This window comes from Ostrea edulis, chromosome 2, assembly GCF_947568905.1.
Source record: "Ostrea edulis chromosome 2, xbOstEdul1.1, whole genome shotgun sequence".
In the NCBI taxonomy this organism is placed as follows: Eukaryota; Metazoa; Mollusca; class Bivalvia; order Ostreida; family Ostreidae; genus Ostrea; species Ostrea edulis.
The window spans coordinates 17,242,928-17,267,946 of record NC_079165.1 but is presented as its reverse complement, the minus strand read 5'-3'; the positions used below and the strand labels follow the sequence as shown (position 1 = coordinate 17,267,946).

Sequence of the window (25,019 nt, the reverse complement as noted above, 5' to 3'; positions counted from 1 at the left end):
TTTAAATTTGGCAGTTTCTGATCTTTTCACAGGATTTGTTTTAGCTGTTCCAAATACTTTGTTATATGAAAAATTCAGGTGCGATATAAAGAAGTATGCCGCTTTTTTATTCATCAATGTGTCGCTACTGATCGTCAGCATCATGAACCTAGATCGCTGTTTCGTCTTCGCTTATGCCATGCGGTATTATTCGTTCATAACAAAGAAGCTGATGCGAAAACTCTGCTGCTTTGCATGTTTTTCTTTAACTTTCGGAATGTTCTTTGGATTTGATGCCAAATACGGATTTTCATGTGAGCTTATGGCGTTTCATGAAATGAATGCAATCAACAGCATATTCAAGGGTATTCTGTTGGGTCTGGTAATTTTCAACTTTGTTGTGTTTGGTTATCTTTTGTACCATAGTCGTAAAAACTGTCCCGAACTCATCCTCAACAAACACATCCAATGCCTCATCAATATTCGAGAATGGTTCGAAAACTATCTGTGGTGACTGGGATATTTTTGACGGCTTATTTTCCATTTATGATGATAATGACATTTCCAATCCTTGATAAATCAACTGGAATTGGAAAAGGTATATAGTCCTTTACCGCGACTATGGTGCTTCTGAACAGTGCGTGTAACCCTGTATTTTACGTCTGGAAATTATCTGAACCAAGGTATCACGTGAAGAGATGGTTGTGTTTCTGGAACAAACGGATGAGGGAGAAAATTGACCGACTACACAATCAACAGTATGCGTCTTACGATATCTATACAATATCAACTTCAGTTTAGCTGATTTGTTTGTTAGACGACCCATTCTAGATTTTTCTCGCACACCGAGACGTTACCAGCTGTAGGAGAAGTTCATGTACCACGAATTCAGACCTACAATAGATGTTTAGTGCTTACGGACGTAGAAGTGAGGCTTCGTTAACGTACCAACACTTGCCGTGTCACGGGGTCTCTGGTTTAAGGTCATTGATGGAAGACTCCTCTTGTGGTATGGCTTTTAACTCGACAGTTAGATATATCGATGACGTTTTATCTATTAACAATGCTCATTGTCAGTCAAATGTTGATTAGATCACATAAGTTCTATTAAAAATTATATTGTTGGTTTTGTATATCTGCTTTTTGTCCCGTGTAATTCATTTATGTCCGAGATATTTCATTCACTTTGCCATAGAGAGACAAACAATTCAGAAATTATAACTTAGGTAAGGTAAGATTAGGTAAGGTCTGGATATGAAATTTTAGAATTAACGACTTCGAACTGAAGTACTGCTTTTACCATAATGTCTGCGTTTGTTGCAACAAATGTAAATTTAGTTTGGAATTCATCAAAACTTGGTCCATTTAACTTATTTTCTACAATAGTAATATCGATTAGTGATATCTGAAATATACGTAACTGATATAAGTTCATTTTCACCAGCTTTGTAAAAGGGATATCCGAATTCATTCAATCTTTATTTCCGCCTTGCGGAGATTTCATGTTGTAACATTTACATATATTTAGAATACATAAAGAAAATCAAAATGATATATATATATATATATATATATATATATATAAAGAACAGAGATAGAAAATTATAACAAAGAAAACGTATGTACATGGATAAATGTTTACATAATTATACTTTTAGTTGTACTCTAAATTTTGCGACAAGGCTCTATTATAGTACGCGGTGGCTCCACACACAAATTTTGCACAAAGACAAATACATTCTTTTTTGCTCTCTTTCTCTAATAATATTGTGGGTTCTACTCCTCCAAGTAATATAAAATATAAAATATCTTCACTGAGCTGCGAAAGCTCTACATATAAATGGACATTAAAATTATTAATTAGGTTGTCAAAGAAAGAATCTCTTATGCAAGTTTGGATGGACACCCCAACACAGCATGTTGATACTTGTTGTCGTACGTCTCCTGACACACTCTGCAGGTTTGGCCTAAAGAAACGGGTGGAATGGTCCAGAGTTTAGCTAGGAATCTAATGAGTGGAACTTCATCAAATGAAAAGTCAAAAGTCAAAATGAGTTTAATGGGAAAGATTATGTTGTGGAAAATTTTAAATATTCGGAAGTCTGGATCGGCTTCCATGCAATTTCTCCATTCCTCCCTATGTTGGTGATGAATCGACGGTTTAACTATATATTTCCAATCTTTTTTTTCCAGGGAATTGACCAACTTCAACAAATGATCGTAAATATTGTAGTAAGTTGTATTTGATTAAAACTTCGTATATATCTTTTAGAAATCCAGAAAATTGTTTGATGTCACCCTGCAAAAGGTCATATAATCTAAATAAGCAAATGTTCTTTGACAGAGAGTTAGTGTCAAGTTTACACAGCTTTCCAAAAAATACTAATTTTCTTTTGTCTATTTCCGAAATGATGGGATGTAATCCAATCATGCTCTCACACATATCCGATCTTGTTGAAATTTTCATGCCTTGAATATCCTTTGTCACAAAATGTTGAAATTTGTTTAAAATTTGGAAATCTGTTTGTTTTAGATTGTTCCACAGTTCACATCCATACAATACGGTAGGTAATACTATTTTCCGGTAGAGTTTAAGTAGCAGTCCACGTAAGAATCATGCAGAATGAAAAAAAAGTGGCACAGCTATAAATTTAAAATCTCTTGAAAAATGGCTAATTTTAAAGAAAATCATGTTTTGAACTTGATCCAATAAAAAATTTCACCTTGAATCATTCTTAAAATTTTTAATCGGCTGAAAGGATATTCGGTTTCAAAAATATTTTCCCGTTGTTTTCTTTATAAAGAGCACTAATGAAAATGGTCATAAAAATTAATTATCGGACACTCTGTCATTAAAGATTAATAGATACATAAAGTCAATAGTATGGACAGTAAAAGAAATAACAAACATCATTTGGAAACATGTTTACAAATTAGTTACAGATTTTTAAAAACTACGTACGATCTAGCAGATTGACGATTTTATTATCTCCCTTTGCTAACTCTTTAGTGTTAAAGATACGATTGTTTGGGGAAACATGACAACATGTCATACGAGTTGGCGGTTTGAAGACAGACGATGCCGTTTTGTAACATTTCTTTATGGACAAATACTCCATGTGAAGAAGTTTCAAAGACAATTTATGTAAATGACTATAAGAAATCGGTAGCTAAATATTTATGCTCCTTAAACAAATCACATTGCGGGAAATCCATGACATGTGTCTATTTTCACAATCACACGTTGGAATTTTTCGGTTGTTTCATATCATCAGAGTTCTTTGGAGTGGATGAGGAATACTACATGTGGTTTCCCAGATCACTCGGTCAGTTGTATTGGATATACGAACCGGATATGGGCACATATCATTAACATTTGGGATGAGCAACATGCTTGTGGAAAAATGCTATGGCCAGTATGGGTGGCGGTGCAGGTAAGTTTGTGTGAATAAATCATAAATATGTATTGGTTACTTAAGCTAATTTCACCATACTTTATTTTAATAATTATTTTGCTTTGTACCATAAATAAGCTGTCGACTAATGAATAAATAGAATCAGGGGGGGGGGGGGGTGAAAACTATGTAAAAATATTATACTTTAAAATGTAGGCCATTTTAGAAACACTTCTGTTTTCCCTCTGCCAACCAGTGGTTGAAAGTAACTTTTTCTTCCACAGGCTAAAATCAAAACACATCAGCTAAAATGAAACTAATGAATCATTGCTCTTTTTTCATGTTATTTCAATGAATGATTCAACAACCCCACCCCCACCCCATGATTACTGAACCTGGTGGGTCAACAGTTACACATTGTTTAGACAAGTCAATGACATATGCCATATGGTGATATGTTGGAGTATCTTGATCTCTAACACATGTACCGCAGGTTCAAATTTCATAACACATCAGGGTTGTTACTAGGGCTTTTTAAAGATAAGCCCCAGACTCATGGTTTATGAGCAGCCTCAATCCCATGAAAATTCACAAGTCCCATGAATTTTCATGAGTCTTTTTGTATCTGATTTTTGAGAAAAGTACAAATGTTGATTCCACATAGTTGTTAATCATGATGTCATCACAGTGGAAATTCAAAATTAATGATTTTTGATTTTCTTAGCCATGGAATAATAACTAAAATAGGAAACACTATTTGTGACACCTGATTCTATATCAAAATCATTTTAATTTTCTTATAACCAGTATAGGTGCATTTTTTAAAATCCAATCACAACCCACATAGTTGAAAATACATATTAAAAGTGCTCTTCATTAGCTAATTTTTATCACATCAAATATGAAGACCTTAAGAATCTATTCTAGTTAATTTTGCATAAGATGAACAATTTCAAACATAATTTTTAATCAAATGAATATTTCTTATCAGCAAAAATGTATCGGATGTAATGATTTAGCACGGGTCTTTTAACCAAAAGTCTGTATAGCTTACCTGATCACCATTTTTCTTTGATCATAATGTCCGTTATACTTGTTGTCTACAGAATTTGGTAACTTGTTAACTTGATTGAAAATTGAATTATTGACACCTCTGCAGGTATCGAGATCATTGCCATCACCACAAATTGATAGTTGGTAGTTCAGCTTCATTGAATGAAATATATTTACTTAAATTTCAGTATACAAGGAATCTATTCACTGAAATTCCAAGAAGATTCCATGACTTGCTTGCCATACAACAAACAACAGAATATGGACGTGATTCCTAGAGAACTTGAATAGGTCAGACTTGAATACATGCAAAGTCATGTATCAAAATTAAAGGTATACATCATGATATCTGCTTTGCATGTATGAAAATGAAAAAGGGTTGTTATTGTAAATATACACATGTATATATTTACATGTAATATATGTATTGTTCAGGTTGTTATATTGTCCTGTTTATGTGAGTTGGAATATTAATTAAGTTTGCACCCGTCAGTCACACCAATTGCTTAGTTGACAACAAACTTGGTATACTGATAAACCACAGAGCATATTATCCTATTTACCTCACCTGAGTTGAACATTTTAGTGAGCTTTTGTCTGTCTGTCCATCTGTTTGTAGACTTTTCAAAATTTAATCTTTTCTACAACCACTGAGCCATTGTCAGTCAATCTAGCAAAAATCATCCTTGAGAAAAGGGGATTCAAGCTTGTTCAAATTAAATGAAGGGTCATGCTCCCTTCAAAGGGGAGATAATCAAGAAATATGGAATATTTACATGACTAAGTAACATGTTATCTATGTCTCTGATCTCATATCTGATTTCATATCACATAGATGAAATTTAAAATGTTTACCTAAAGACCTTTCTTAACATAGTGTAGATTCAATCACCAAAGGGGATCTAAGTATACTGGAAATTTTTTAAATAAATCTTCATAAAAGACAGGTATTACTAGTAGTCAGGTTAAACTCACAGATATTGCACAATTTAAGTTTGTTCAAATTGTGGTCCTAGAAAGTAGGGTATGGCACAATAATTGATCTAAGTTTTATTTGGGTATATGTATGGAACATCTTTAAAAATATTCATCTCAATAACAGATGACCATCATTAGGCTAGCCATATCAATATGCATGCATGAACAGGTTTTCAAATTTCTGTGTGTTCAATTCTGGGCCCTAGGGGTAGGTGTGAAACACAATTGGAGATTTATATTAGACTATTCAGAAAATTGATTGAAACAAATGTTTAAGACAGTGTAAGTGTCACAGAGCCACACTAAATCCTATCATAATACCAACATTCCTAAGTTCATTTGAAGTTTTTTCCCTCAGTAAAATGAACCCTTGGTTTATGGTTACTCAATGAATCATAATTTACATTTATAGGACATATATGCTTGAAAGAAGATCTTTAAAAAAGATGTTTTCTCAATAACAGCAAGATCATGTTAGTCATATTGGTTTTGAGGCATCCCCATATGTGAATTCAAGTAGGCTATATCGCAACTTTTTGGGCTAGATTTGCGTCGCAATATAGGGTTAAAAATTTTCATGGGAATAAAGATTGGAAACCTTTTAAAAATCACTACAGCAGGGTCAAGATGACTCGGGTGAGCAATGCAACCCATGAGCCTCTTGATGGTATTTGAGGCCACAAAATCAAGACAAAGGTCAAATCAATAATGATATTAGAAATATTGTTCAATGATCTTTAGACCCCTTTGTTTGACAACAAATGATGAGTTGTAATTAATTTCGAAATATGTTATATATTTTCTTCTTCTTCAAAATAGGTATTGCACTTCAGGAAAAGGGGAAGCGTATTTGTTGGAAGATGGATAAAGAAAAATTGGAGCATGCACTAGATTTCTTTAAATCCTGCTTTTTTATCAGGTACACAATAAATTATCAACAATGCCAAATTATGTCTTCATCCAATGGATATGATTAACATTCATTGAAATAACTCGCACTGCACTCTGAAAAAATACGTCCCATGATTACCCAATGTAAAATGAATTTTTAATAGCAACTGACATACATTTATGGAAAATATCTGTTTCAATGAATAGGCATTTTTAAAATTGTGCAATTTTTAGCTCACCTGAGCTGAAAGCTCAAGTGAGCTTTTCTGATCACATTTTGTCCGTCGTCTGTCTGTCTGTTAAACTTTTCACATTTTCGACTTCTTCTCCAGAACCACTGGGCCAATTTCAACCAAACATGGCCAAAAGCATCCTTGGGTGAAGGGCTTTCAAGTTTGTTCAAATGAAGGGCCATGTCCCTTTTAAAGGGGAGATAATCACAAAAATGTAAAAATAGAGTGGGGTCATTTAAAAATCTTCTTCTCAAGAATCACTGGGCCAGAAGAGCTGAAATTTACCTGAAAGCTTCCTGACATATTGCAGATTCAAGTTTGTACAAATCATGGCCCCCGGTGGTAGGATGGAGCCACAAGGGGGGATCAAAGTTTTACATACAAATATATAGGGAAAAACTTTAAAAATCTTCTTCTCAAGAACCACTAAGCCAGAAAAGCTGAGATTTACATGAAAGCTTCCTGACATAATGCAGATTCAAGTTTGTTCAAATCATGGGCCCCTGGGGTAGGATGGGGCCACAATAGGGGATCAAAGTTTTACATACAAATATATAGGGAAAATCTTTAAAATTCTTTTTCTCAAGAACCATTAAGCCAGAAAAGCTGATTTTTACATGAAAACTTTCTGACATAGTGCAGATTCAAGTTTGTTCAAATCATGGCCCCCAGGGATAAGATGGGGCCCCAAGGGGGGATCAAAGTTTTACACACAAATATATAGGGAAAAACTTTAAAAATCTTCTTCTCAAGAACCACTAAGCCGGAAAAGCTGAGATTTACATGAAAGCTTCCTGACATAATGTAGATTCAAGTTTGTTCAAATCATGGGCCCCGGGGGTTGGATGGGGCCACAAGGGGGATCAAAGTTTTACACACAAATATATAGTTAAAATCTTTTTCTAAATAACCACTGAGTCAGAAAAGCTGATATATACAAGAAAACTTTCTGACATAGTGTAGATTCAATTTTGTTCAAATCATGGCCCCCTGGGGGTAGGATGGGGCCACAAGTGGGGGGTGGGGGTGGGGGGTCAAGGTTTTACATACAAATATAGGAAAAATCTTTACAAATCTTCTTCTCAAGAACCATTGGGCCAAAGAAGTTGACATTTACTTGAAAGCTTTCTGACATAGTGTAGATTCAAGTTTGCAAAGGGTAGTTTGGGCCTTAATAGGGACTAAAGTTTTACATGCAAATATATATGGAAAGTCTTCAGATATGGGCCAAGGTGACTCAGGTGAACGATGTGGCCCATGGGCCTCTTGTTTTTAAAAACAATGTCTCTGAACCAACAAAACTATTTTCAGGTAACATCATTGAGTACAAAAGAAATGTACCTTCACAGCAGACAACTTATAACCTTTCGACAAGAAATTGGGACTGCCTGCCATTCAACCATTGTACATATATGAATTTACCAGTCCTGTTGTGAAGAAACTTATTTCATCATCTTCCAAGGGCCATGTTATTTAGGATTTAACTACTTGTCCTGCATCACAAGCTTAAAAAGACTTCACAATCTGGCTGCAGATGGAACTGCACGGTTTGAAATCCTCATAGGAATTCTGAGAAGCATGGAGGCCTATTAACCAGATAATGAGATTGTTATGAGATTGATCACTGTTCGTTATCTTCACCTTGCATAGCTTGAGGAGTACCAGGAAAATTTACTTGCAGCAAAATTGTACATAAAGAGAGACTCACTCAAGCATGAATGTAGAATAATTATAAAGATACAGTAGAGAGAGAGAAAGAGAGAGAGAGAGAGAGAGAGAGAATTATATGGTGATATAATTAAACTCATTGTCTTCAATGGGTATGTCATGTCAGTAGAGAATCATGATTCATATGGTGATATTTTTCAATTATATACTCGTTTCAGTGCAATGGCATTGCACAAATAAATATTTTAAGTGTTGTTAGGGAAAGTGGTTGCTATGGTGATATGTGTAAACATATTGTCTTCCATGGGTCCGACATGTCAGTAAATAATTACATGTTGATATATTTGTATTATATTCTCATTTGAAGGCAATTGGAATTGTACAGTTTGAAATGTTTGCTTGTTGCTAGGGAAAATTGGTTGCTATGGTGATATAGTTAAACCTGATGTCTTCATTGGATTCAACATATCAGTAGAAAATCATATATTGGTATATTTGCATTAGGTTCTCATTCCAGTGCAATTTAATCATACAACTTTAAATTTTATGTGCGTTGCTAAGGAAAATCAGTTGCTATGGTGATATGGTTGAAGTCTGATTTCTCCAATTGGTCTGAAATGTCAATAAATTAAAGTGAACCCAGATGATTTGTATTTATTTTCAGTTAATGGAAACATTTTAATGCATATATTGCAGATATTCTTGTTTTATTGTGTTGGAAATGGGCCTGAAAGAGTTGCCTAGCAACCGTTACTATGTGCATTTCCGACTCTTTTGATTTTTATTTTGTGTACACTTAGTATTGATTGTTTAGAAAATATGTATCAAAATTTGGCACTTATCGGATAACTAAAGTAATATGTATTTAAAATACCTTAAAATTGTCGAATTTACAGAAAATTGCTAAATATTAAAACAATGCCTATTCCAAAGTCCTCTACAGATACCATATAATAGTATTTCATTAGTATTGTACATTTTTATATTGAAGTAACCTTTACCTCACCTAAATAAATTATCATTATGTTTGAAAAATTATTATTTTCATTTTTATACAAATTTTAAGAAGTATGTATTTCTGCACTTTACAAAACCCAATACAGTGGTTGCTATGGAAACACAAATGCTTTAATTTCCATAACAACCATTGATGCACAATGTTTTTACTCTGCATGTCTTCATATATCATTATTATGAAGAGTTGTGGAAATTTTCACGAAAATCCAAGATTATCAGTATGCCACCTTCTGCATGATTCTTACGTGGACTGCTAAAACAAGAGTTAAAGGGTTTGTGTTGTGGGACAAATCATTCCGTATTGCAAAGTAAGCCTTCCTGCCTTTGTTACAGCTGTCCGTTGTCCGGTCAATGGCTTTGAATCGAGAATGTTGAATAATACCCAAATGTTTGTAACTATCATTGATCAAGATTTCATCATCACCTAATTTCCAAGTTTGCTGTGTTGGGGGTCTACCCTTACCAAACATAACTATGCTAGACTTTTGAGCGTTAAAAGAAAAGCGCCATAAACATGAATACTTAAATGCAACGTTTAACATTTTTTGTAAGCTAGTTGGACTTGAACTTAAGCATGCAATGTCGTCAGCTAATGTCGGGTTTGTTGACTTTACATTGTACACACCGAAATTACTGCTTACACTTTCTAAGCAATTTAATAAATCATTAATGAAAACACAATATAAAAATCCAGACAATACACCGCCTTGTCGAACACCTGGCTTAATTTCAAACCATTGAGACATGGTACCATTTACAGCCACTGTACTTTCATTACCGATATGACAGTCATCTATTATTTTCCATATCTTACCATTTAATCCCAATTTATAAAGCTTTACCATGTTTTCTCCAGACTGTGTCATAAGTTTTCTTACTATCTAAAAATGCAACATACACAGAACTTCCGTGATCAATGTAATGACTTATTGTCTCTTGTAAATTAAAACCTGCGGTAATGCAACTCAGATCCTTCTGCAACCCTTGCTGCTGGGGATTCGCGAATCTAATTTCACTAATTATTGCATCCGAAATTCTATTATGTAGTATTTTCTCAAATACCTTTAAAAGACATGACAATAAGGATACTGGTCGGTAACTATCAGGGGAGTTTTTAATCTTATTGTCCCCTTTGTATATAGGGACAACTATACCTTTTTTCCAATCAGTGGGAATCATTCCGCATTTGATGATTCCACAAAATAATTTGCATAGATAAAAAGTGATTTTATGTCCACCATATTTTAGATGTTCCGCTTGGATACCATCAATACCCGGTGCTTTGCGCAATTTAAGGGAGTTAACAGCTTGGTTTACCCCCGGACTCGGAAATTTCGTACTCGAGGTGTTTATCGCATTCGTTTTCAGATTTGATGATATCATATAATTTAGTGATGTTTTGCAAGTTTTCCTCGTCGTAGTTGCTGTTGTATTTAGGAGCATATATAATTTCAAAGTATGTTGCAAATACATCAGCTACACTTTGAGGGGTGTTTGCAGTTATACTACCGTACTCAATTTCCGGATATACCCTGCTTTGCCGGGGTCGTTGTCTACTTATTAGTTTCCAAAATAGTCTAGTGTCGCAGACGGCTGCGCTATCTATATCAGCATAGGTTTTCTTTATATACTGTTCAAATGCTAGTGATTGACATTTCCGAAACCGCCTTTTCGCGCGTTTGTAGTTAAAATATGATATGTGATGCATTCCGCGGGGTCTTCCGTTCCTAACCCAAAATGCTTCTCATTCTCCTTTCTTGCGCGTGAGCTTCCTTAACTTCTCTTGACCAATACGGTTTACTGTGGGGGTTGAATTTAGACTTGGGAATGACAGTATTTGCACTTGTGATACATTTAACAAATGACATGCAGAATTCATTAATTTCGGGGAGGGTCTCTGGTACATTATTTCCCATTACCTTTTCTAGTTGGTGGGTAACTTCTCTTTCATAGATTTGCTTTGAGTCATTAGATATTTTGTGCCATGCTGGAATTTTATTGGTAAGTTCAGTAAGATGGTGTTGATTGCTATGTATATTGTAAACCCCTAAAACGGGAAGGTGATCAGATGTACTTGAGAAGGTCCCCTCACCAAGAATTTCATAGGAACTGAGTGACATGTACATGTGTGTATCTGAGAATATATAATCTAACATAGTCCCAGTACCCGTAAATGTATATTTACATTCCGGCGCTTTATCATCACCCAACATATGATCAAGGTGGTTTCGTTTTACAAAATTTCTGAGTTTTTTTGATTTATACATATTGCACTTTTCATTGTCTTACTCATCAGCTATTACAATATGACCATATCTTGAATAATAATTGTAAAAGTCTTGTAACATTGACAATTCGTCTTTATATGCTTCCATATTGTTTTCTGGTGGGAGGTAAGCTCCCACTATATTTGGCTCCACTTGTTTGGCACGCTGTTTTTGGCTATATTTAGATCTAAAACTTCATAGTTATTTCGGATTTCAAACATTTCGGTTGAGCATCACTGAAGAAACATTATTTGTCGAAATGCGCATCTGATGCATCAAAATTGGTACCGTATAAGTTTTACATACAGAAGTTCGTTTGTATTAACATTACATTCTATTGCGACAATTCATGAAGAGTTAATCGCTATATCTCTTACACTAAATATATAGGACTTTTTTTTAGCAAAATTGAGATACCTGCTTTGTCATGCAATTCATTACCAGTTTGAGATTCACATTTTGTAAATGAAAGGTAATTATTATCTACACTGTTCAAATACTTTGAGAACATTGGTGGTAACTTGTGTTCGCTTAGAACAACAAAATCACAATCATTCTCGCGTAACAGGTTTGCTAAGCACATAGTTGAGGACATTAGCCCTCGTGCATTCCATGTCATTAATTTTATCTGCATAAACAATAACACAAAAAATAGATACAAACATATACTATTGATCATATTTTTTGTTTTAGTTGAGTCGTTGTAAGCCTTAATATTCTTCTCCATCATTTTCCTGCTCCTCATCATCTTCATTCTGGTTTTGGCTTTCGATCTTCTCCTGCCACGCTCTCTGATTTAACCATTTTCGACAACTCACTCCCTCAGGCCAGAAGCTCCTCGATTCCAATATCTCTGAATCCCCTGGTGATATGTTAATTTTGGCTGTCAAGCGGGCTCCTGGATATTTTGGTTTAAACAGCAATATCTTAATTCGGTAAATGGAGTGATCCGTAGTCAGAATCAGTGTACCAAGAACGGCCTAACAATTGGTACATGTAAGAAACACGTCGGACAGCATTCGACCAAATAAAAGGTTGTATTGACAAACTATGTCGTTATACATGTAACGACCATAGAATTTGCCAATTTCTTACTTTAAACGAGACTATTGATTCCCAGCAAAATCAACTTGTCTGTCAGTAACCTGCCTCGATTTAAAAACTAATCATACGCAGAAGAAGCTCTTGCGTATCGAATCAGTTGAGAGATATAAACCCCATTTGCGAATGATAATGAAATATTGCTACATAAATATGGGCATAATTCATGAATGATCAATTTCGCTCGAGGGAAATATTGTGGAAACTGAATACTGGCCCTTACTTGCTTTAACATCAACTGACTAGTGACCCATGGCTGCTTTAAGGTCAATTGAAATCCGCATTATTCGCAGTTATCCTAATCGACAAAATACAGAGTATTCTGTTCTACATGGTAATATCTAAACGGAATGAGAATATGGCGAGATCTTAGTGGGAGATGATGTCATTTGATATGTTCTCAAAATATCCTATATCAAATGTTTTCTCAAGTAGATGTTTTATCAATGTTTCTTATGTTTTATATTTTCAAATACATGTTTTAATGGTTCATCAAATATGTTTTCATGTTTTCTCAAATGTGTTTTTATATTTTTGTCATATACATGTTTTCTGAAATACATGTTTTCATATCTTTTCACAAAACATATTTTCTCAAGTTCATTTTTTCATATCTTTTCTTAAGGATATGACTTCCTTTGAACATACATAACATGCATTGCTATTTGTTACTGTTGTGTCATTAAAGAAATGTTACAAAATCATTTACAGGTGTACCTTTTTCAATTTTTGAAATAAATACAAGGGGCGTTTTATTTTATACGTATCACTAGGTCACTAGCCAAGAAGTGCCAAGACTTTCGACCTATGCATGACGTTAAAGTTCACAACAGGGATAAGTCTCTCTAGTGCCAGAACTCGTGACTTTCACTTCTATATACCGGACCCATGGTGAAGAAAGAACGCGGCGTCGGGATCGAAAATCGAATCCGGGACCTCCTTCCCGAACCTCCCGGCTGCAAGGTAGGGTGGCAGGGGACAGTTTCTTTGGTTTTGAAACATATGGATAGGGGTATACACCAAAGTCAGATTATGACAGACTAATGAAAAATCATATTTCCCTTTTATGTCAATATTTGTATTTCATATTAGTGTAGTTAATAAATTATGACCCTAAATTACATGTAATCTATAAATGCTGGTGCTGGTGCACAAAACATGCTCTTAGCAGGTTCCCCTTTTTTGCTTTGCTTTTCCCTCATTTGCGTTAATCCGCATCACCCCCACACCATCAAAGTACCAAACATGGGGATTTAGACACTGTGCACAATCAAGAACCCTATCTGCCCTTCCCAAAAATCTACCTCTCATATGGGGCCATCCACCTTCCCTCACAGCTACAGACCTTTTGCTAGACACTGCATGTTTTTACCGGAATTTCGTCAGCAACTGACCACGTGTCTTAGTTTCGTATTTGCACCCATCTATATGCTAGGAAGAATGGTGACACCTACATGTTGTCTATCAACATTTTTATTAAGCACTCAGCTACATTTGACATGCATCCTAAAATTATTGTATACATTTTTACACATGTAATATCACTTCAAATATGGGGTATTTCCATTTTTTTTTTTAAAAAAGTTGACCGGGTCTATAGTGCGAAACTGTCCCCTGCTACCTCAGCGCCTTAACCGATAGGCTGGCACAATGTTCATATTGTTTCTCTAACCAATGTTTGAAAGACATGAAATTCATAGGTGAAGCACGAAAAATGTTTTAGTCTTAGATATTCTTTTCCCTATCGATCAGACAAACTATTCATATGGGAAAATATCGAAACACCAGCCTTTTTCTCTTAGCTTTAGTATGATGTTTATTTCACACTATCAGATGAAGAACGATTTTCATATTTGATGTTATCTTTAATATCACCACTTGAACGTAAAACACAATCAGTAAATGTACGCATTGTCATTCTTTTTTATCCCCAAAGATAACATCCCTTCGAATGTGTTTAGATCGTATTCTTTACCGTTGTTAAGAACGATCAGAGGTTTCCGAATGAAATATAAATCAGACTGAAGCTAGCAGCCACTAACCAGCAGACAATAAGCACGTAGATGGTAACAGCCACTAAGGAAAATCATCAAAGGACTGAGAGTACTCATAGAAAAATATTTAATCCAAAACCTATCTTAAAGGGAAATTTGAATTAAATTCATCATGTTTTGAATTAATAAACGTCAATCACAAACCCCATGAGCAACTTAGCTCACACGAGAGCTAGGTTACACATTACAATTAATTTCTAGTCTGTGGTGTAAGGAAGGGACAATGTGTCCACTGGCTGGAGTGGGGTATCCTGATGGGTATTCCATTGTGTGATACCCGGAAGTATTGTTAAGCTTGCCTGTAATTTGACATTTTTTGTATATCATAGAGAATGAAGGGGTTTGATGACTGCTTTTGGAGCTGTAATCTTTAGCGACAAGGCGGAAGGAACATCAGGGCAAGGTAGAGGACTCTTAGGATTATCATTTACTGCTTTCCGTTTAGGACTGTAGTGATACCACCTGGTGGCTCCTGGAAGTCGGGACAGATTTGGAGTCTTTATTTTTACACCATGGGGAGAGACAAGGACAAATTGTTCATTGGTTGAAGTAGAGATTCCTAATTGGGTACCCAATGCCATGTAGTGAAGAGCTCTGGAATGCTTGGAAGTATTGTTTAGCTTGCCTGAACTTTGACATGTTTTGTATCTCAAAGAGAATAAAGGGCTGGGGTTTGATGACTGGTTTTAGAGCTGTAATGATAATTTTCCATATCTCATAGAGACTACTCGGTAAAATAGATATTGTCTTATCATCATAGATATTCTCCATATCTAGTCTTATCAATTTACAAATTCTGTTTGAAGCTGCAGAGGGTCCTTATGTCTAATCTGTTATCTACACTTGTACTTATGAAGGGCCAAAGAGACCATTGAGCCTCGTATGGGATCATAGAAAGTATTTCATCTCAAGCAGACAAAATATGTGTGGTACCTTAAGATGTTTGAAAAATTCTTCTTTATATATCCCTAAATGGAAATATGGGAGAAATGTAAAACTTATACGGTACCAATTTTGATGCACCAGATGCACATTTCGACAAATAATGTCTCTTCAGTGATGCTCAACCGAAATGTTTGAAATCCAAAATAACTATGAAGTTTTAGAGCTAAATATAGCCAAAAACAGCGTGCCAAAAAAGTGGAGCCAAATTCGTCACTGTATTTGAAGACAGAACAACCTGATGGCAAGAAGAGTTTTGTGGGTCCTCAGAGGCGTTGGTATTAAGAAAGTTGGAGTTTTCCGATCTGCCGTTATATTTGTTCTCTTTAATTATCTTATAGTTATATATTTTACATCAGAAACTTTGCAACCATAAACGGAGCATCATGTGGGAGGTGATGAGACGTGAAGGATCAAGAAAATTATAAATAAATAAATGCAGACCTCTCTAATAATTAAATATTGGGTGATGAAAGAAGAGAAAGCTAATAGAAAATAACAAAGTCAAACACATAAGACTCTCACAAAAGGTTACATAGGCCTTAAAGTACAATTGAGCTCATCTGAAAGTTCCTAATTTTACATCATGTAGGGTCATATTGAAGGCTAATAACAGCTTAATCTTTGAAGAGTCCACTAATAGAGTATACAGGAAAGAAAGGGAACCGCTAGTGCTATCATTTCTTTCCTTAGTTTGGGCTGTAGGGATACCACGTGGGACCTCCCAAGGGTGGGGTCACTTTTCAGACCTCTATGACAATTGACTTTAAGGTGATGGAATGAAACAAATCTGATAAAGAAATGAAAAATAGTAAAATCAAGCAGATAGAACCCTAAAAAGGGGTCACATACGCCTTTAAGGGCAATTGAGCTGACCTAAAAGTTCAGGATTTTACATCATGTAGTATCAAAATGAAAGTTAAAACTCTTTACTCTTTGAAGAGTCCTCTAAAAGAGTATGCAGGTAAGAAAGGGGACTCTTAGAGCTTTCATCTTCCACCCTCAGTTTTGGGTTGAAGATGCATTACCTGGGGCCTCCATAGGATGGGGTTACTTTTCAGACCTCTCTAATAATTGACTTTAAGGTAATGGAATAAAATAGAACTGATAAAGAAATGAAAAATAGTAAAATCAAGCAGATAGAACCCTAAAAAGGGGTCACATACGCCTTTAAGGGCAATTAAGCTTACCTGAAAGTTCATGATTTTACATTATGTAGGGTCAAAATGGAGGCTAATTATAGCAACTTAACTTTTGAAAAATTCGTTAAAACATTATGCAGGTAAGAAAGGGGGCCCCTATAGCTATAATCTTTCAACGTCAGTTTGGGGCTGTAGGGGTACCACTTTGGGCCTCCCTAGGGTGGGACCACCTTTTAGACCTCTCCAATAATTGAATATTGATGGATGAAAGAAAACAAAGCAAACAGATGGATAGAGAACAACAAAGTCAAACATACATAACCCCTACAAGTGTTATATACATGTAGGCCTTTAAGAGCAATTCTGCTCACCTGAAATTTCATGATTTTACATTTTAAAAGGTCACAATGAAGACTAATAATAACTTTATCTTTAAAGAGTCTGGAAAAGCAGTATGCAAACAAGAAAGGGTAACCTTAAAACTATCATTTTCCGCCCACGATTTGTGCTGTAGGGGTACCAAATTGGGCCTCGCGAAGGTGGGTCTACTTTTAAAACCTCTCTACTATTTAGAATTAAAGGGTGATCGAACGATACGAAACAGAGACTTGGGCCTCCTGTTTCTCTACAGAAAGCCCGAACATCACGAGGACTGTCTCCCTCCCATGAGTATCATGTTCCAAATTCAGGCGAGTTTTCTGCTGATGCAGGAACTCCATTACCACATAATCTGATCCTCTAAGGGAGCCACATAGAAATCAACACTGTATTCTACATTTCTTAGGCGTATACCCTTGATTATAAACTCTCTCATCCTTGCGTCCTCTCAATCCTTGGTACCTGTATCCACCACTGCGTGCAGCTGCACTCCCTGAAATGTCATTTCTACTATGAATCATTCCATCGGGCGTAATTGCCCAATGGGTGCAGGTAAATCTCTATGTAGGGCCCAGAAGCATGCTGGAAGGGCATGCCATCCATCTCCTCCTTCCTAGGTCGCTGCCTCTGGGCATTTTTCAGGCATCTCATTATCCACGTCCTCCTCCTGAGCAAGTGAGTCCTTCCGATCTGGTGAAATCTCCAGGTCCCTTGCACCAAACCCTTTCAACTCTGGCACTGCAATATCCTAGGGGAGTTAGAGCCTGTCTGGGACACATGAATCATCCATGGAGAAGGCCTCAAACTTTTCCTTTTCCCTCCCGATGATCCAGATTACTCCTCCTCTAGATTTGGTGCTTCCTGGCCTAGAACCGGACTCGGAACCTGACCTTCTTTCAACGACGCACACAAGAGAATGTATGATTGTTCCTGTTTCCCGATGACTCGACCAATGAGCGTTTCCCTGATCTGCCAGTGTCCGATACCAATATCGTGGGCCTTTGCGGTGAGCGTTCTGGTGTCAGCATTCATGCATCACAGCGGATAGGTCACTCTTTACCCAACGGTGAACGGATCTTCATCCCCGCCCCTGAGGCTCAAGTACCCGTTAGTGGGCCTCGGAATTCTCCCTAGGCTTCACCGTTGCCTCTTGCCTTTTGGTTAATCCTTCCAGTTAAGCTCCGAACAGTTCCTCTTGAAATAGCCAAGATCCACACAATTAGAAGCACCTGAGGGTTTCTGTTCATGCCCCTGCTGTGATGAGAGTACATCTGGGGACAAGGAGTCCCCGTATTTCTTTCTACAGTACCTCAATGTTCAGACATTGCTCCCTTAAATTCTTCTTCAATGCCAGTGTTCCCACCGGTTGCTGAACTTTCTCTTGGACCACCATCCTTATTTTCATCATGAATTTAAATTGACTTGATTTACCGGGAATTCTGGTAGTACTGCATCCTGTCCATGGTTTCCTCCACAGTCTTAGGTCTACCACCAAGAACATACAAATCTGCATCTCGATCCTCGACTACAAAACACAGCCTAACAATGACAAGTGCATGCGCATCAGGCGCAGATGGGAAAGCACGTATCGCTAATGCAAGCACCCAGTCCGCCTACTGGTGCAATGATTATCCCACATTCTGAGAAAATTACTGGAAATTCATCTGGTGTGCGCCCCTAACGATTTGAAGCTTCTCGAAATGTCTCAAGATTTAAGTCAGTGAGAAGTTATCATCCATCTCCAACAGCAAGAGGTAATAATCGCTCGAAGTGTTATATAAGGAAAAGTAAAATTGGTTGTGATGCTACATCTCTGTCCATTATTGACTGCAAGCTAGCTGAACAATTTTGTGCAAGAAGGATTTCCACGTAGAGTTCCCAACATCCCGCAGATCCGTATACCTAGGCGCGTTTCTACCCGTGGTCATCGCGTGTTCCCCTGCACACGAGTACTGGGGGACCGGGAAGTGAGTGTGGGGAACTGGAGGTAGCACCTGAGTGAAACACATAAAAAATGGCGTATGCGATTCTGGTTCACTTAACTTGGGCCGAGGGTTGACTACTCTACCCCCATCTCCACCCCTAATAACAGTGGTACCAAGCTGTGAAAATGAGTAGAAGGCCCCTGTTGCTGATAGGGGACGGTCATGTCAACAATGTGGTACATATATGTGCTCGCATAGCCACTAACCATGGAGAATACCAATGATTAGACGTACTGGGCACTCCCTCAGACATAGGTTCAAGGAAATGGGATGCTTAGGTTTTGCGAAGCTGTACTGCATATTAAAGGGCCAGAGGACACTGTGAAGAGATCCTGACAATGGAGGGACTAAAGGGCCTGGTGAGTTCCAGGGGTAACCGCCAGGTCCAACAATAGGGCAATTATAGGATACGGCCCTGGTGTGGGGATATGCTAGCGCTGACTAAACTTCCTGATACAGACCCTGACTAAACTATCATGGGGTCTGGTCATCAACCTATCGGTGAAGGAGTTGTGCTGATCTACCCGACACTGGAGTGAAGGGATGCAGTGACGGGGTAAGATATTAACAGAACTGGGTATGTAACCCACTGACTGTAGGATATCGAGTATAACTGACCCCCTCCCCTCATGTTAGACGAGTAGTTGTCAGCCAACCTATCTAAGTCCCTGAACATTCAAGTATCATGGATATAACTTTTCTTGAGTGAAACAAAACTGATTAAGTTATCCGGGTAGTCACACCTACAATATAGATGTCCATCTAAAATCTAAACTGTCAATCTCCTGAAAACTGAATTGGGGAGTAAACCTCACCCCCCTACCATTGGTACCTTTCACCCTCCCTCCATCAAGAAGCAAGGACGGAGCGAAATAATCACCACCCATGTTGACTAAGACTCTAACTCAGGGCCTATTATACCACTGTGGGCACTCCGACTCCGTGGGTTGTCCAAGTTAAACCCTATATTGCCTCCCAACCCACTCGTGTATAACCCCGCGCGACTGATGGGGTATCCGGGAAGGGGCATAAGCCCATCACAAAAAACACCTCATCAATAGACAAATCCATGACATTAATATACCAAAATATACAAGGCTACTAAATTGTGATTACAAAATGTCTAAATAATTAATTCTATCTATTTAAAGCTAATTGCTAAACATCAATTTAATTCAAATTGAAAAGCATTAACTAGATTGAAAGACTCCGACAAAATGGCGGCATACCAGCGCATTGCAAGGAAAAAAATACATTGCAATCACCAATGGAGATAAGCCCATGGCCTGGAGTTGGGTGCCGTTAAAGTACCTCATATTCAATCACTTAAGGTGGGTCGATCCTCATGTGACTTATCAATATTAATGGTTAAAAGTGGAAAAACTATATTAATTTCCACACAATATAGTTTAATCTAATCAATAACCAAAGAAAATGTGTACGTTGCCATCCGTTTAAAGATGTCAGACATACTAAAACAGAAGTATACATTAACATAAAAAAATCACACATTTTCGTTAAACAGAATGATGAAAATTAATAAAAACTTGTTGAAATGACAAATTTTAAATGTCAACAGTTTAAGAAATCTGATAATTGATGGATATATAAAAATTAATTGTGGATATTAGGGAAATCATTGTCATAGACATGCAGTAGAGGGAATTCCAGTATAGGAGTTATTGCCCTTGACAACATTTTTAAAGTTATAAATAATTGACTATCTATGGAAAATAAAAACTTTTCAGTATCAAAAGTTTACCAAATTTTTTATTTTATTCAGTGAATAAAATTCCTCTGAAAGATATAGTTCATCCATGCGCAAAATTTAATTAAATAAAGATTTTGCAAAAACCTATGACATCACATGAGGATCAATCAACCTTAAGATGTCTGAAAATGGACCGACACTCGGAAGGCCTCAGATGGGACCCCACAAGCCCCAAACTGACGGTAGAAAATCAGAGTCCTATGGTTCCCCCTCTGACTTGCATACTATTTTTGTGGATTCTTCAAAGATGAAGTTGTCTTCCTCAAATACTTATGGCCCTACATGATGGAAAATCATGAACGTTCAGGTGAGCTAAATTGCCCTCAGAGGCCTATGTGACCTCTATTAAAGGTTCTATATATTTGACTTCATTGTTCTCTAGTCCTTCTTTATTTTATTCCAATACCCTATATTCATTTATTAGAGAGTTTTAAAAAGTGTCCCCACCCTTGAGAGGCCCCAGGTAGTACCCCAACAGCCCCAATTTAAACGTGAAAGATGTCTCCTTCCTTGCCTGTATACTCTTTTAGCGGACTCTTCAAAGAATCAGTTGTTATTAGCCTTCATTATGACCCTACATGATGTAAAATTACGAACTTTAAGGTGAGCTCAATTGCCCTTAAAGGCCTATGTAACCCCTCATAGGATTTTATACTTAATTTTTCTCTGGTCGTTTATCAGTTTTGTTTTTTTCCAACACTCTATAGTCAATTATTAGAGAGGTCTGAAAAGTGACTCCACCCTTGAGAGGCCCCAATTGGTACCCCTACAGCCCCAAACTGAGGATGAAAAATTATAGTCTTATGGGTCCCCTTCCTTTCCTATATACTCTTTTAGCGGACTCTTTAAAGATTAAGTTGTTATTGGCCTTCATCATGACCCTACATGATGTAAAATGAGGAAGTTTTAGGAGAGCTCATTTTGTATACTTTAAGGCCTATGCGACCTTTTGTAAAGGTTCTATGTGTTGGACTTTGTTGTTGTCTACCCGTCTATCAGCTTGTCTTTCATCACCGAATATTCAATTACTAAAAAGGTCTGAAAAGGGGCCCCATCCTTGGGATGCCCCAGGTTGTACCCCTAAAGCACCAAACTGAGGGCGGAAAATGATAGTCCTAGGGGCCACCGTCCTCTCCTGTATACTCGTTTTGTGGACTCTTCAAAGATTAATTTATTATTAGGCATCATTAAGTCCCTACATGATGTAAAATTATGAACTTATGAACTTCCACGTGAGCTCTATTGCATTTAAAGGCCTATGTGATCCCTTTAAATATTATATATGTTTGACTTCATTGTTCTCTAGTCATTTACCAGCTTTGTTTTATGCCAACATCCTATAGTCATTTATTAGAGAGGTCTGAAAAGTGGTCACACCGTTTGGAGGCCACAAGTGGTACCCCTTCAACACCAAACTGAGGGGAGGTAAATGACAGTCCTATGGGTCCACTTCCTTACCTGCATACTCCGTTTGTGGAGTCTTCAAAGATTAATTTGTTATTAAACATTCACCATCCCCTCTGTGATGTAACGTCAGGAACTTTCAGGTGAGCTAAATGACCTTCAAGTATGAAACTTGGTAATCAAGATTTGATTATTAATTGTTTGAAAAATTATCAATTTTGATGTATTATGTGTTAGTTTTATTAATCCGTCTGAGTACTCCCAGTACTTTGATGAAATTTGTTATTGCCTGCTAACATCTATGGCCTTATTGGCTGTTGGTTAGTGGCTGCTAGCTTCAGTCTAGTTCTTTGATAGTAAAAATACATTAACATTTTGTCTTTAGTCACCAGAAGGACAGACAAATCTGGTATAGGACCAGTAACTGGTTCTGTGGACCCTTGAGGTAAAATGCTACGCTGTAAACATTGACCATCTATCATTATACAGAAAGTGAGTAAGAACTAAAGGCAATAGTGGACATTCCAGGTTGTTTAAATATACTGATCGATCACCCTCCTTATTTTTGAAAAAGTCCTGTAGTTTTAAGAACTTGGAAGAGCTTGAAAACATACTCTGATTGAAATATCATTTCCCACTTTCATGTTCAAAAACATGATTTTGGCACAACTGCACAGATTATTTTTTCATTTTTCTTTCTTTATTCATCTTCTTATTTAAAAATTCATATAAAATTGTCAAAACTCGGGTGATCCCTACCAATTTTGATAGATAGATATCACACTATATATATAAATAGTATTATATGCAAAGAAGTGAAAGGTAGTAATTAGAAGAAAAGTGTGTTTCCATCTAAAATCTATCATTGAAAAAAGATAAACTAAAAAATAAAATAAATCCCTACATACATGTAACTACCGTATTTTTGAAGGGGATGTAACCGGAACCACATGTATTATTTTATTTGGCCGTCATAATGAGATGAAGGCGGAGATACCTTTAGTCAGTGTCAGTAAGGTGACCTCATGTGATTGAATAATAGTTGTCTGTCTCGTTGATAGTAAATTAACACTTTTCAATAAAGTGCATGTCTACGAGAAAACCACCCAGAAAGCTATTCATGTTAGGTTTTCAGTTTCAGTTTTTTTGTCATCTTAAATTAATCATTTCAATGTATTTTAAGATACATTAATTTTGTCAAAATCTGGTAATCGACACGGTGCATAGTGTCTTATTTGGTTACCATTGACAACGTCATGATACAGTACTCCAAATAAAAGTGAAAATTTTGAGTTTTTAAGTAGATTTATTTCATTTATTACAAAGAAGTAGGAACGGTTTCTACAGTCATCTGGCCCAGAAAATAGGTGATTTCAGTAGGAGCTCCAAAATGTGGCATTCATATAAGGAATGTATAAGCAAACCTAAACAACGTTTAATTTGATTCAAGTTTGCATAAAATTGCCAAAAGATGCAAAAATCAATGAAAGGTTTCTTAAATTCAGGAGGTTTTCCTTTCAGAAAACATACAGCCCATGCGTCGAGCAAATTTATATTCAAATACATTTTTCATCTTCTCTTAATACACAATATATATTAATTTCATTTTGCTCGACGGATGGACACACCTTTTCCTAAGCAATAATGTGTATGAAATTTAACAGTTATCAAGCTCTTTTTGAAAAAAAAGGGGGGAGGGACTCTTTTTCATGACATAATAATGCTATAGAATAAGAAATAACTTTGATTTAAGTTGAGATAGTATACTTGGCATGTATTTAACTTATTCAAAACACAGATCAAGCTTGATTCAAGATACATTTAAATCAGAGAATATTTTTGGGCCTTTTTATGTACACAATCGTACCTTGTTCTTTCAGAAAAAACAAAAATAAATCTGCATCTCCATCGTCAAATTCCCATATTTATGTAGCAATATTCCATTATCACCTGCATAGAGTGTTTATATCTCTCAACTGATTCGATACGCAAGAGCTTTTTCTGCGTATGGTCAGTTTTTAAATCGAGGCAAGCTATTGGTAAACAAAGTTGATGGTACAGGGGTTTCAACAGTCTCGTTTAAAGTCGGCATTTCGCAAATTCTATGGTCGTTATAACGATCTAGTTTGCCATTACAACCTTTCATTGGGTCCAATGCTGTCTGACGTGTTTCATACCGATTGTTAGACCGTTCATGGCACACTGATTTTGACTACGGATAACTCTGTTTACCTGATCATGATACAGGGCTCACGGCGGATGTGACCGGTCGACAGGGGATACTTACTTCTCCTAGGCACCTGATCTCATCTCTGGTGTGTCCAGGGGTCCGTGTTTGCCCAATTATCTATTTTGTATTGCTTATGGGATTTATAAGATTGATCAATGATCGTTATCTTCACCTTTCATGCCTATACTTGTATAAAGAACGTTTGTCATATCCATCATAAAAATTTACAAATCTTAAATGGGGCAAAGAGAGATAACTCTTACAACTTCACAATAATGTGCTACCTTAATTCTTTCACCCATAACATCTGATACACAGTTTAGAAAACAAAATTTAGTATGTCTGCTAAGGTCTCTGCATAGTGTTTTCTCAGTTACTTGGAATTTTTCGGAAAACAAAAAATAACAATAATATGATAAAAATGGAACACACACCATTTTGACCATTACTTTAACATAGGAGCTGATATTCAACCACTTAAAACCAAGTTCTGCGTAGCATTACTAATTTTGATGTATTCCAATATCATTG

The 25,019-nt window shown here is 36.5% G+C and overlaps 1 long non-coding RNA gene across 1 annotated transcript; it reads left to right on the top strand.

Annotated features, from left to right (window-relative positions):
• The first annotated feature begins 2,734 nt into the window (after window positions 1-2,734).
• Window positions 2,735-9,218, top strand: LOC125680296 (uncharacterized). Its single transcript, XR_007371928.2, has 4 exons — window positions 2,735-3,413; window positions 4,616-4,760; window positions 6,225-6,324; window positions 7,841-9,218. It is a non-coding gene; the product is annotated as an uncharacterized LOC125680296 (long non-coding RNA).
• Window positions 9,219-25,019: the final 15,801 nt, after the last annotated feature.